Here is a 12,523-nt window from a genome sequence, read left to right on the forward strand (position 1 = left end):
ACACAGCCTCTATAATCTACAAGTCTCTGTGAGCAGTAAATTACCCCTAGGTATCAGCGTAAGACAGCGGGTTACTTTTTTTCTAGTCACAGCATAGAGCCTCCGCTATCTACAAGTCTCTGTGTGTGGTGAATTAAGGCCGGGTTATCAGTGCTGTAAAGTGGGGTAATTTATTTGGCCCCTGCTCTAATCGTAATCCACCATGATGAGGAGTAGGGGTAGGGGTCGAGGACGTGGACGCGGACGTCCAAGTGAGGGTGTGGGCACAGGCCGAGTTCCTGGGTGTGGTGAATCACAGCCGGCTGCTGCGGGATTAGGAGAGAGACAAGTTTCTGGGTCCCCAGCTTCATAACCCAATTTACGGGTCCGCGTGGTAGACCTAAGGGTCGAGGACGTGGACGTCCAAGTGAGGGTATGGGCACAGTCCGGTTCCTGGTCCAGGTGAATCACAGCCGGGTCCCCAGCTTCATATCACAATTCGTTAGTCCACGTGGTAGACCTTTATTACAAACAGAGCAGTGTGAGCAGGTCCTGTCGTGGATGGCAGAAAATGCATCCAGCAATGTATTGACCACCCAGTCTTCTACCCAGTCCACTACTCCGGGCATAGGGACTGCAACTCTGAATCCTCTGGCTGCTACTCCTCCTTCCTCCCAGCCTCCTTACTCCATGAAAATGACATATTCCAATGAGCAGGCAGACTCCCAGGAACTGTTCTCGGGTCCCTGCCATGAGTGGGAAAAACTGGTTCCTTTGTTGTGACTGATGCCCAACCTCTGGAAAGTTCTGCCACACAGATCCAACCCCCCTCTCAGGACACAGGCACGAGCGCCCCCCGGCCTGCACCCACAGTCTCACCTCCGCTGTCCTCCACCCCATCCAGCAATGTCTCTCAGCGCAGCGTTCAGCTGTTGCTAGCACAAGTGTTGGAGTGAAAGCGCAAATATGCCGCCGCGCACCCGCATGCACAAGCTTTAAACGTGCACATTGCAAATTAATCAGCCTGGAGATGCTGCCGTACAGGCTTGTGGAAATGGAGGCTTTCAAAAACATGATGGCGGCGGCAGTTCCGCTCTACACGGTCCCCAGTCGTCACTATTTTTCCCGGTGTGCTGTCCCAGCCCTACACCAGCACGTCTCCCGCAACATAAATCGTGCCCTCACCAACGCGGTTACTGGGAAGGTCCACTTAACCATGGACACGTGGACAAGTACTGGCGGGCAGGGCCACTATATCTCCCTGATGGCACATTGGGTGAATTTGGTGGAGGCTGGGACCGAGTCAGAGCCTGGGACCGCTCACGTCCTACCCACACCCAGAATAGCGGGTCCTACCTCGGTGCTGTTATCTGCGGCGGTTTATGCCCCCTCCTCTAAACCCTCCCCCTCCTCCTACGCAACCTCTACCTCTCAATTAAAAAGTGTGAGCAGCAGGCCGCCAGCAGTCGGTGTGGCGTGGCAGCACAGCGGTGGGCAAGCGTCAGCATGCCGTGCTGAAACTACTCAGCTTAGGTGACAAGAGGCACACGGCCCTCGAACTGTTGCAGAGTCTTACAGAGCAGACTTACCTCTGGCTTTCGCCGCTGATCCTCCAACCGGGCATGGTCATGTGACAATGGCCGTAACCTGGTGGCAGCTCTGCAGCTCGGCAGCCTCACACACGTGCCATGCCTGGCCCACGACTTCAATCTAGTGGTTCAACGGCTTCTTAAAAACTACCCGCACTTGTCTGACCTGCTCGGCAACGTGCGCCGTGTCTGCGCACATTTCCACAAGTCCACCACGGACGCTGCCACCCTGAGGACCCTGCAACATCGGTTTAATCTGCCAGAGCACCGACTGCTATGCGACGTGCCCACACAGTGGAATTCTACGCTTCACATGTTGGCCAGGCTCTATAAGCAGCAGAGAGCAAAAGTGGAATACCAACTCCAACATGGGCAGCGTAGTGGTAGTCAGCCTCCCCAATACTTTACCGAGGAGTGGGCCTGGATGGCAGATATCTGCCAGGTCCTCGGAAACTTTGAGAAGTCTATCCAGATGGTGAACGACGATGCTGCAATCATTAGCGTTACCATCCCGCTGCTATGCCTGCTGAGAAATTCGCTGCAAAGCATAAAGGCCGACGCTTTGCGATTGGAACAGGAGACGGGGGATGACAGTATGTCACTTGATAGCCAGACCACCCTCATGTCTATATCTCAGCGCGTTTTGGAGGAGGAGGAGGGGGAGGATCAGGAGGAGGAGGAGGGGGAATAGGCAGCTGGGCACACTGCAGAGGGTACCCATGCTGCTTGCCTCATCTGTTTAGCGTGTATGGGCTGTGGAGGAGGAGGAGGATCCTGAAAGTCATCTTCCTGGTACCCTGGTACTGGTACCCTGGCACACATGGCTGACTTCATGTTAGGCTGCCTTTCTCGTGACCCTCGCGTTAGATGCATTCTGGCCAACACGGATTACTGGGTGTACACCCTTCTCAATCCACAGTATAAAGAGAACCTTTCCACTCTCATTCCCGAAGAGGAAAGGGGTAAGAGAGTGATGCAATACCACAAGGCCCTGGTGGAAAAAGTGATGCTAAACTTCCCATCTGACAGCGTTAGTGGCAGAAGGCGCAGTTTAGCGGGCCAAGTAGCAGGGGAGGCGCGGAGATCAGGCAGCATGTACAGCGCAGGCAGGGGAACACTCTCCAAGGCCTTTGCCATTTTTATGGCTCCCCAGCAAGACTGCATCACCACTCCCCAGTCAAGGCTGAGTCGGAGGGAGCACTGTAAAAAGATGGTGAGGGACTACGTAGCCGATCGTACCACCGTCCTCTGTGATGCCTCTGCTCCATACAACTATTGCGTGTCAAAGCTGAACACGTGGCACGAACTTGCGCTGTACGCTCTGGAGGTGCTGGCTTGCCCTGCCGCTAGTTTCTTGTCAAAGAGGGTGTTCAGTGCAGCTGGGGGAATCATCACGGATAAGCGTACCCGCCTGTCAACTGCCAGTGCCGACATTCTTACACTCATAAAGATGAACAAAGGCTGGATTTCCCCAGACTTCTCTTCTCCACTGGCCGAGAGCAGCGGAACCTAAAGATTCTTTTAGCTGAAACCGGAGAAAAAAGCATTCTCCATCACTGGAAAAAAAGGGGGAATTAGCTTTGTCAATCTCTCTCGGATATTAGTCCTCCTCCTCCTACTCCTCTTCCTGAAACATCATGTCATCAGGCTGAACTGCCACTTTTTCTGTGGCCCAAAAGGCTCTGCTTACAATTTTTTTACAATTTTTCAAAGTTTCAAAAGTATTGATACTTTAAAATAAACCAATTTTATTTAACAAGGCTGCCTCCAGGCTCTGTTACAAATTAAACAGCGAGCTGTATCTTTCTAAAAATATTTATGGGTTTCACCTGCCCTCTCGGTTGAGCAATTTTTAACGTGTACACTTGTACTCTTGGTAAACTAATTTTTCAGGCCCTCGCCTATACTGTTATTCAACTAATTTTTCCGGCCTTTGCCTACACTAATGGGACACAAATGTTTCATGGGTTCGCCTACACGCTTGCTACAGAAATTTTACTGGGGTCTGCCTATACTTGTGCTACAGAAATGTTACACCGGTATGGCTATACTTCTGCTACAGAAATGTTACAGGGGTCTGCCTATACTTTTACAAAAGAAATGTTACAGGGGTCTGCCTATAGTTCTGCGACAGAAATGTTTCAGGGGTTTGCCTATACCTTTGCTACTGAAATGTTACTGGTGTTTGTTTGCCTATAGTTCTACTACAGAAATGTTACAGGGGTCTGTCTATACTGTTACTACAGACATGTTACTGGAGTCTGCCTATACTTCTGCTACAGAAATGTTAAAGGGGTCTGTCTAAACTTTTGCTACTGAAATGTAACTGGTGTTTGTTTGCCTATACTTCTACTACAGAAATGTTACAGGGGTCTGTCTACACTGTTACTACAGACATGTTACTGGAGTCTGCCTATACTTCTGCTACAGAAATGTTACTCGGGTTCACCTTTACTCTTGCTACAGAAATTTTACTGGGGTCTGCCTATACTTCTGCTACAGAAATGTTACAGGGGTCTGCCTATACTTTTACTAAAGAAATGCTAATGGGGTCTGCGTATACTTCTGCTACAGAAATGCTACTAGGGTCTGTCTATACTGTTACTACAGAAATGTTACTGGGGTCTGCCTATACTTCTGCTACAGAAATGTTACTGGGGTCTGTCTATACTTTTACTACAGAAATGTTACTGGAGTCTGCCTATACTTCTGCTACAGAAATGTTACGGGGTCTGCCTATACTTGTACTACATAAATATTACAGGGGTCTGCCCATACTTATGCTACAGAATTGTTAATGGGGTCTGCCTATACTGTTACTACAGAAATGTTACTGGCGTCTGCTTATACTTCTGCTACAGAAATGTTACAGGGGTCTGCCTATACTTTTACAACAGAAATGTTACAGGGGTCTGCCTATACTTCTGCTACAGAAATGTTACTGGGGTCTGTCTATACTGTTACAATAGAAATGTTACTGGAGTCTGCCTATACTTGTGCTACAGAAATGTTACAGGGGTCTGCATATACTTCTGCTACAGAAATGTTGCAGGGGTCTGCCTATACTTCTGCTACAGAAATGTTACAGGGGTCTGCCTATACTTTTACAACAGAAATGTTACTAGGGTGTGACTATACTTCTACTACAGAAATGTTACAGGGGTCTTCCTATACTTGTGCTACAGAAATGTTACAGGGGTCTGCCCATACTTGTGCTACAGAAATGTTACATGGGTCTGCCTATACTTCTACTACAGAAATGTTACTGGGGTCTGCCTATTCTTCTGCTACAGAAATGTTACTGGGCTCTGCCTATACTGTTACAACAGAAATGTTATTGGGGTCTGCCTATACTTCTGCTACAGAAATGTTACTCGGGTTCGCCTTTACTCTTGCTACAGAAATTTTACTGGGGTCTGCCTATACTTCTGCTACAGAAATGTTACAGGGGTCTGCCTATACCTTTACTAAAGAAATGCTACTGGGGTCTGCGTATACTTCTGCTACAGAAATGTTACTGGGGTCTTTCTATACTGTTACTACAGACATGTTACTGGGGTCTGCCTATACTTCTGCTACAGAAATGTTACTGGGGTCTGTCTATACTTTTACTACAGAAATGTTACTGGAGTCTGCCTATACTTCTGCTACAGAAATGTTACAGGGGTCTGCCTATACTTCTGCTACAGAAATGTTACAGGGGTCTGTCTATACTTTCACAACAGAAATGTTACAGGGGTCTGCCTATACTTTTACAACAGAAATGTTACTAGGGTGTGCCTATACTTCCACTACAGAAATGTTATTGGTGTCTTCCTATGCTTGTGCTTCATAAATGTTACAGGGTCTGCCTATACTTGTGCCACAGAAATGTCACTGGGGTCTGCCTATACTTTTACAACAGAAATGTTACTGGGGTCTGTCTATACTTTTACTACAGAAATGATACTGGGGTCTGCATATACTTCTGCTACAGAAATGTTACTGGGGTCTGCCTATACTTCTGCTACAGAAATGTTACAGGGGTCTGCCTATACCTTTGCTACAGAAATGTTACAGGGGTCTGCCTATACCTTTGCTACAGAAATGTTACTGGGGTCTGCCTATACCTTTGCTACAGAAATGTCTGCCTATACTTCTGCTACAGAAATGTTACTGGGGTCTGCCTATACTTGTGCTACATAAATATTACAGGGGTCTGCCCATACTTCTGCTACAGAATTGTTAATGGGTCTGCCTATACTACTGCCACATAAATGTTACAGGGGTCTGCCTATACTTCTGCTGCAGAAATGTTACTGGGGTCCGTCTATACTGTTACTACAAAAATGTTACAGGGGTCTGCCTATACCTTTGCTGCAGAAATGCTACTGGGGTCTGCCTATTCTTGTGCTACAGAAATGTTACAGGGGTCTGCCTATACTTTTACAACAGAAATGTTACTGGGGTCTGCCTATACTTCTGCTACAGAAATGTTACAGGGGTCTGCCTATAATTCTGCTACAGAAATGTTACAGGGTTCCGCCTATACTTCTCCTACAGATATGTTACTGGGGTCTGTCTATACTTTTACTACAGAAATGATACTGGGGTCTGCCTATACTTCAGCTACAGAAATGTTACAGGGGTCTGCCTATACCTTTGCTACAGAAATGTTACAGGGGTCTGCCTATACCTTTGCTACAGAAATGTTACTGCGGTCTGCCTATACTTGTGCTACAGAAATGTCTGCCTATACTTGTGCTACATAAATATTACTGGGGTCTGTCTATACTGTTACTACAGAAATGTTACTGTGGTCTGCTTATACTTCTGCTACAGAAATGTTACAGGGGTCTGCCTATACTTGTGCTACAGAAATGTTACAGGGGTCTGCCTATACTTTTACAACAGAAATGTTACAGGGGTCTGCCTATACTTCTGCTACAGAAATGTTACTGGGGTCTGCCTATACTTCTGCTACAGAAATGTTACAGGGTTCTGCCTATACTTGTGCTACAGAAATGTTACAGGGGTCTGCCTATACTTCTGCTAAAGAAATGTTACAGGGGTCTGCCTATACTTTTACAACAGAAATGTTACTGGGGTCTGCCTATAGTTCTACTACAGAAATGTTACTGGGGTCTTTCTATACTATTACAACAGAAATGTTACTGGGGTCTGTCTATACTGTTACAACAGAAATGTTATTGGGGTCTGCCTATACTGTTACAACAGAAATTTTACTGGGGTCTGCCTATACTTCTGCTACAGAAATGTTACAGGTGTCTGCCTATACTTGTGCTACAGAAATGTTACAGGAGTCTGCCCATACATCTGCTACAGAAATGTTACAGGAGTCTGCCCATACATCTGCTACAGAAATGTTACAGCGGTCTGCTTATACTTCTGCTACAGAAATGTTACAGGGGTCTGCCTATACTTTTACAACAGAAATGTTATTGGGGCCTGCCTATACTTGTACTACAGAAATGTTACTGGTGTGTACCTATACTTCTACTACAGAAATGTTACAGGGGTCTGCCTATACTTGTGCTACAGAAATGTTACAGGGGTCTGCCTACACTTTTACAACAGAAATGTTACTGGGGTCTGCCTATACTTCTGCTACAGAAATGTTACTGGGGTCTTTCTATACTATTACAACAGAAATGTTACTGGGGTCTGCCTATACTTCTCCTACAGAAATGTTACTGGGGTCTGTCTATACTTTTCCTACAGAAATAATACTGGGGTCTGCCTATACTTCTGCTACAGAAATGTTATTGGGGTCTGCCTGTACTTCTGCTACAGAAATGTTACTGCGGTCTGCCTATACCTTTGCTACAGAAATGTTACAGGGGTCTGCCTATACTTTTCCTACAGAAATAATACGGGGGTCTGCCTATACTTCTGCTACAGAAATGTTATTGGGGTCTGCCTATACCTCTGCTACAGAAATGTTACTGGGGTCTGCCTATACTTCTGCTACATAAATATTACAGGGGTCTTCCCATACTTCTGCTACAGAATTGTTACTGGGGTCTGACTATACTTCTGCCACATAAATGTTACAGGGGTCTGCCTATACTTCTGCTGCAGAAATGTTACTGGGGTCTGTCTATACTGTTACTACAGAAATGTTACTCGGGTCTGCCTATACTTCTGCTACAGAAATGTTAAAGGGGTCTGCCTATACGTTTGCTGCAGAAATTTTACTGGGGTCTGCCTATACTTCTGCTACGGAAATGTTACTGGGGTCTGCTTATACCTTTGCTACAGTAATGTTACAGGGGTCTGTTTATACTATGGGTGCACAAAGTCTTCCCATCGCGGTGTTTTACCTATCTGGCACAAATACACTGACTGACTAAAGCATGAAGCCTATCATAGCAGAAGAAGACCACTTACAGTTCATTTTCCTTACTGCAGTCATAGCAGCTGTCCCACGACACTAAGAGAGACACGGAAAGCATTATTTTACTTCTCACACGCTACTCTTCAATTTTACAATTGGGTTTTACTGTCTATCTCTTATAGGGGCCATAGCAAAAAATTCAAATCCATGTTGTGGGGTTTCCTGGGGCCTGTGTGCCATACCATTGTGTAGGAAGCCTTCTTGGTCAAGTACGTTCTTGTTATTTCAGTATAGGACAGCAGTATTGTGCTGGATCCACACCCTGTATAGCCCCATAGCTTTTAATAGGGTTGAATGCTGTCCATGGAAGCACGCAGACAGCACACATCCCAAAAATATGGTGATGTGCAACTAGCTAATTTCACATGAATAAGCAGGATATTGGGCCATATCGCACTCGGGAACATGCGATGTCCCTGTAGATGTGAGGCATTTTTGTGTCAAGTAGCGATCTTTATTGTTTTCAGTGGGAAACCTTGCATCACGTTGCACTCGTATGCACCTCGCCTTTAAATATAAGCTCTTCCCTGAAAATCATCCCTAAAGTGTGTGTAAAAAAAATATATATATATATATACTTACCTCTCCGCAGCTGCCGGGGCGTAGGCGCGTCCAGCCAGGTCTTCTACTGCACTGCTCTGAAGTGTTTTTAGCAGGCGGGGATTTAAAAACTCCACCTGCTGAAAAGACTGCCTCTGATTGGCTGAGCACTGTGACCAAACAGAGGCAGCTCTCAGCTATTGAATGACAGCTGAGAGCTGGCTGTGATTGGTTCCTGTTGAATTCAATGAATGGGTAAGTGCTGCCTCTAATTGGCTGAGCGCAGCGACTTATCACAGGCAGCTCTCAGCTGTCATTCAATAGCTGAGAGCTGCCTCTGATTGGTCACAGTGCTCAGCCAATCAGAGGCAGCCCTTTCAGCAGGCCTGACCCCCCAGTAGCTGCGGAGAGGTGAGTATATATTTTTTAAATTTTTTTTTTACACATTTTAGGGATGATTTTCAGGGAAGGGCTTATATTTAAAACCCTTCCCTAAAAATCACTGCAGGGCTTGCCGGCAGCCTATTGCTTTCAATGGAGCTGGCTGTAGAGCTGGCTTCATTGAATTCAATGGGAGAACATTGCGATCATCTGCCACAGCTGTGACAGCTGTGACAGAGGATTTCTTCAACTCTGCAGGGAGTCCCATTGTCACTGGACACTGTGACAGCATTCTCACAGTGTTCAGTGACAAGGGCACTGCCCGCGGAGATGAAGAAATCCTCTGCAACAATTGTCACAGCTGTAGCAGAGAATCGTGATGTTCTCTATATGTCAATGGGGCCGCCGCTGCTGCAGCCGGCCCCAATGACCAAAGGTGAAATCCCTGGATGTGACAGCATCCAGGGGTTTCACATCCAGGGAATTCCCTGCTGCAGCTGTCACAGCCGCAGCAGGTGATAGCAAGCAGTGCACTTTTTGTGCGAAAAAACACAGCCATGTGCACTTTTTCTGCATGCCGCCCGCTTCAGTCACGCAAATTTTTGAACGCAAGCGTTTTGCGCAAAAATGTGCATCTTAAAACGCCCGTGTGACTGAGCCCTAAGATGTCCTCATTTTATTTCTAAACATGCAAAAAATAATGCATTAGATAGAAGAATGACTGCACACAAGAGAGCGACCAACACACCAGAAATTTCCAGTGATTCCAACCTTTATTGAGAGAGTAACATATTCTGCGTGTGTATATATGTACAGCAGTGAATATCATTGAAAAGCCCCATTATTCCTGTTGTGAGGTTATTGATTTCTTTATTGTATATATTTGCAAGATGTATGTTCTCCAGTCCTCCTGCACTCAGACTCCCTTCCATCTGTTCCCAACTTTAGGCTAGTCATACATTTATTCAGTTAGAAGGATGTAGAGGGTCGGATTGCTGAGAGTATGATGGCAGAATCAGACAATAAAGGCTTTGTTGTCTGTTACCATGGAGACACACCGTTCTGCACTGGAGCTGTACAAGTTAGACAATAGGAAATTTGTGATACTTTTTGCAAAGCTGTTTCATTTTTCATTTTATAAATATTGGGGCAATAAAAATAATCTCATTGTGAAGGTGAACATAGACATCATTCCATTAGCTACATATGACAGAAATGTGTAACATAGGCCATACAGTAAGTATGGAGCAGACTCGGCAGCGAAACCCACTCCATACCCAGTTGACACTCACTCTCAGTATAAATACAGTGGCTTTGACAACTGTGACATCCATGACATTATCCAGTGAGCTCTCGATTGCCCCATTGTCGTTCCCCTAACAAGCAATGGCAAGGTGCGGAGGGGTTACCGTAGCAGTCCAGGGCCTAGTTCAGACAGACATACATGTTTTTCTTGTTTTCTTATGATTGTCATTGCTAACATAATTTCCATAGTCACCTAGCTCTGTCAGTCACTACCACCATAGGACATGAGAATTGACCTCCCAGTACTCTTCCTCCAACCAGCTCAAATATCTGCTATATGTATAACTACTAGACATTAATTTTGATTTTTAGCTTTCCAAGTTCTCTATTGTGGGACATATACCCCATTCTGGCCAGGTCACTTTCTTTATGGGCTTTTACACAGCCTGATGGCCAGGCAAGAATGTTCCTAGAGATATTAGTGTCTCCGAGCTGTGGGAAGGACTTGGGAGGAGGGGGAAGAGTTCTGGTTCTTAGTAAGTAGACCCAGTTGTGTGTGCAGTTTTATTGGCAATGCTCCATAGGAAAAAAAATGAAAATTAACTCCCTTTCAACAGCCATCTCTTGGAAGTATTTTTTTGCCTGTGATTCAATGCCTGACCCTTTGTAGGGGTATTCCCTTCTGGGATTTTCATTGCATATTCTGTGGCTATATGCAAATCTGATAGATGTAGGTCCCAGGTGGCGAGGACTTAGAAGTACAGCCAAGCAGGCTTCACTATGCTGTTTCCTATTGAAGTCAACAGGAGTTATGCAAACTGTGCAATACAGAAAGATCAGCTGTTTCAGTAACTCTGTTTGTGCAACTTTGTAGCCATCAGACTTTCATGACATGTCCTGTGAATATGCCATGAAAGTGTTAACAAACCTTGCAACATGTCTAGGCTGTCAACGACTCTAAATAATACACTTTTTGATGTTCTCTAGCTAGGAGTCTTGGTGCGCCTCTTTATTTAGGTGGTGATTGCTGACAAGCATTGTAGCTTTGTGTGATCTTATTGTCATCAGTCCACAATAAATGCAGGATTAGATAAGAAGGTAAAGGCAGTATTATAGGATGTGCACAGTAAGTTAGGGATTCTTTGGTTTGCCATCATCATCTTCCTCTTCTGCAGTGGTTACCATGAGCAGTCACTCTAGGTCAAATATTGGTTCTGGTTCGTTTTTAGGGCGAGCACCCACTGGCGATTGCGTTTTCTGCGGGAAAAAAACACAGCGTTTTCGCCGCGTTTCCCGCGATTTTTCCGCGCGTTTTTCGCGGCGTTTTCGCGGCTTTTCCGTTAATTTCCATTGACATTCATGGGTGCATTAGGAGAAAAATAAGGACACATATGCAACTGACAGTTCCTATGTTAAAAACGCAAACGCAACGCAAAAAAAACGCCAGTGGACAGGAACACATGTTATCTCTATGCCTGTGCAGGAAAAACGCAAAACGCAGGTAAAAAAACGCCAGTGGGTGCACGCCCTTAAAACCATCTCCAATGAACCAATTCTAAGAAACAAAGCAGACATTTATTAGGTTGATACCAGCTGGTAGGGTGAATGCAGATGGGCGGAAGTTCCGCGGCGGGATATGCTACAGAATTTTCGCCTGTGCACGCTGCCATAGGATTGCATGTGTGCACACAATCCTATGCAGGCAGCCGCTATTTGACCGCTATTTGATTCGTTTCGAGTAACGAACCCCATTGAAGTCAATGGGCGACCCGAGCATTTTTGTATTTCGCCGATGCTCGCTAAGGTTTTCGCTTGTGAAAATCTGGGCAATTCAAGAAAGTGATGGGAACGACACAGCAACGGATAGGGCAGGCGAGGGGCTACATGTTGGGCTGCATCTCAAGTTCACAGGTCCCACTATTAAGCCACAATAGCGGCAAGAGTGGGCCCCCCCCCTCCCAACAACTTTTACTTCTGAAAAGCCCTCATTAGCAATGCATAACTTTGCTAAGCACCACACTACCTCCAACAAAGCACAATCACTGCCTGCATGACACTCCGCTGCCACTTCTCCTGGGTAACATGCTGCCCAACCCCCCCCCCCACGACCCAGTGTCCACAGCGCACACCAAACTGTCCCTGCCCAGCCTTCAGCTGCCCTCATGCCACGCCACCCTCATGTCTATTTATAAGTGTGTTTGCCAGAGGAACAGCAGGCACACACTGCAGACGGTTGGCACGGCTAGGCAGCGACCCTCTTTAAAAGGGGCGGGGCGATAGTCCACAATGCTGTACAGAACCAATGAGAAATCCAATCCTGTGCCACGTCCATCTGGAGCTGCACACGTGGGCATAGCAATGGGGAACCTATGTGCCACACACTATTCATTCT

The sequence above is a fragment of the Eleutherodactylus coqui genome, chromosome 10 (genome assembly GCF_035609145.1).
Source record: "Eleutherodactylus coqui strain aEleCoq1 chromosome 10, aEleCoq1.hap1, whole genome shotgun sequence".
Classification (NCBI taxonomy): domain Eukaryota; kingdom Metazoa; phylum Chordata; class Amphibia; order Anura; family Eleutherodactylidae; genus Eleutherodactylus; species Eleutherodactylus coqui.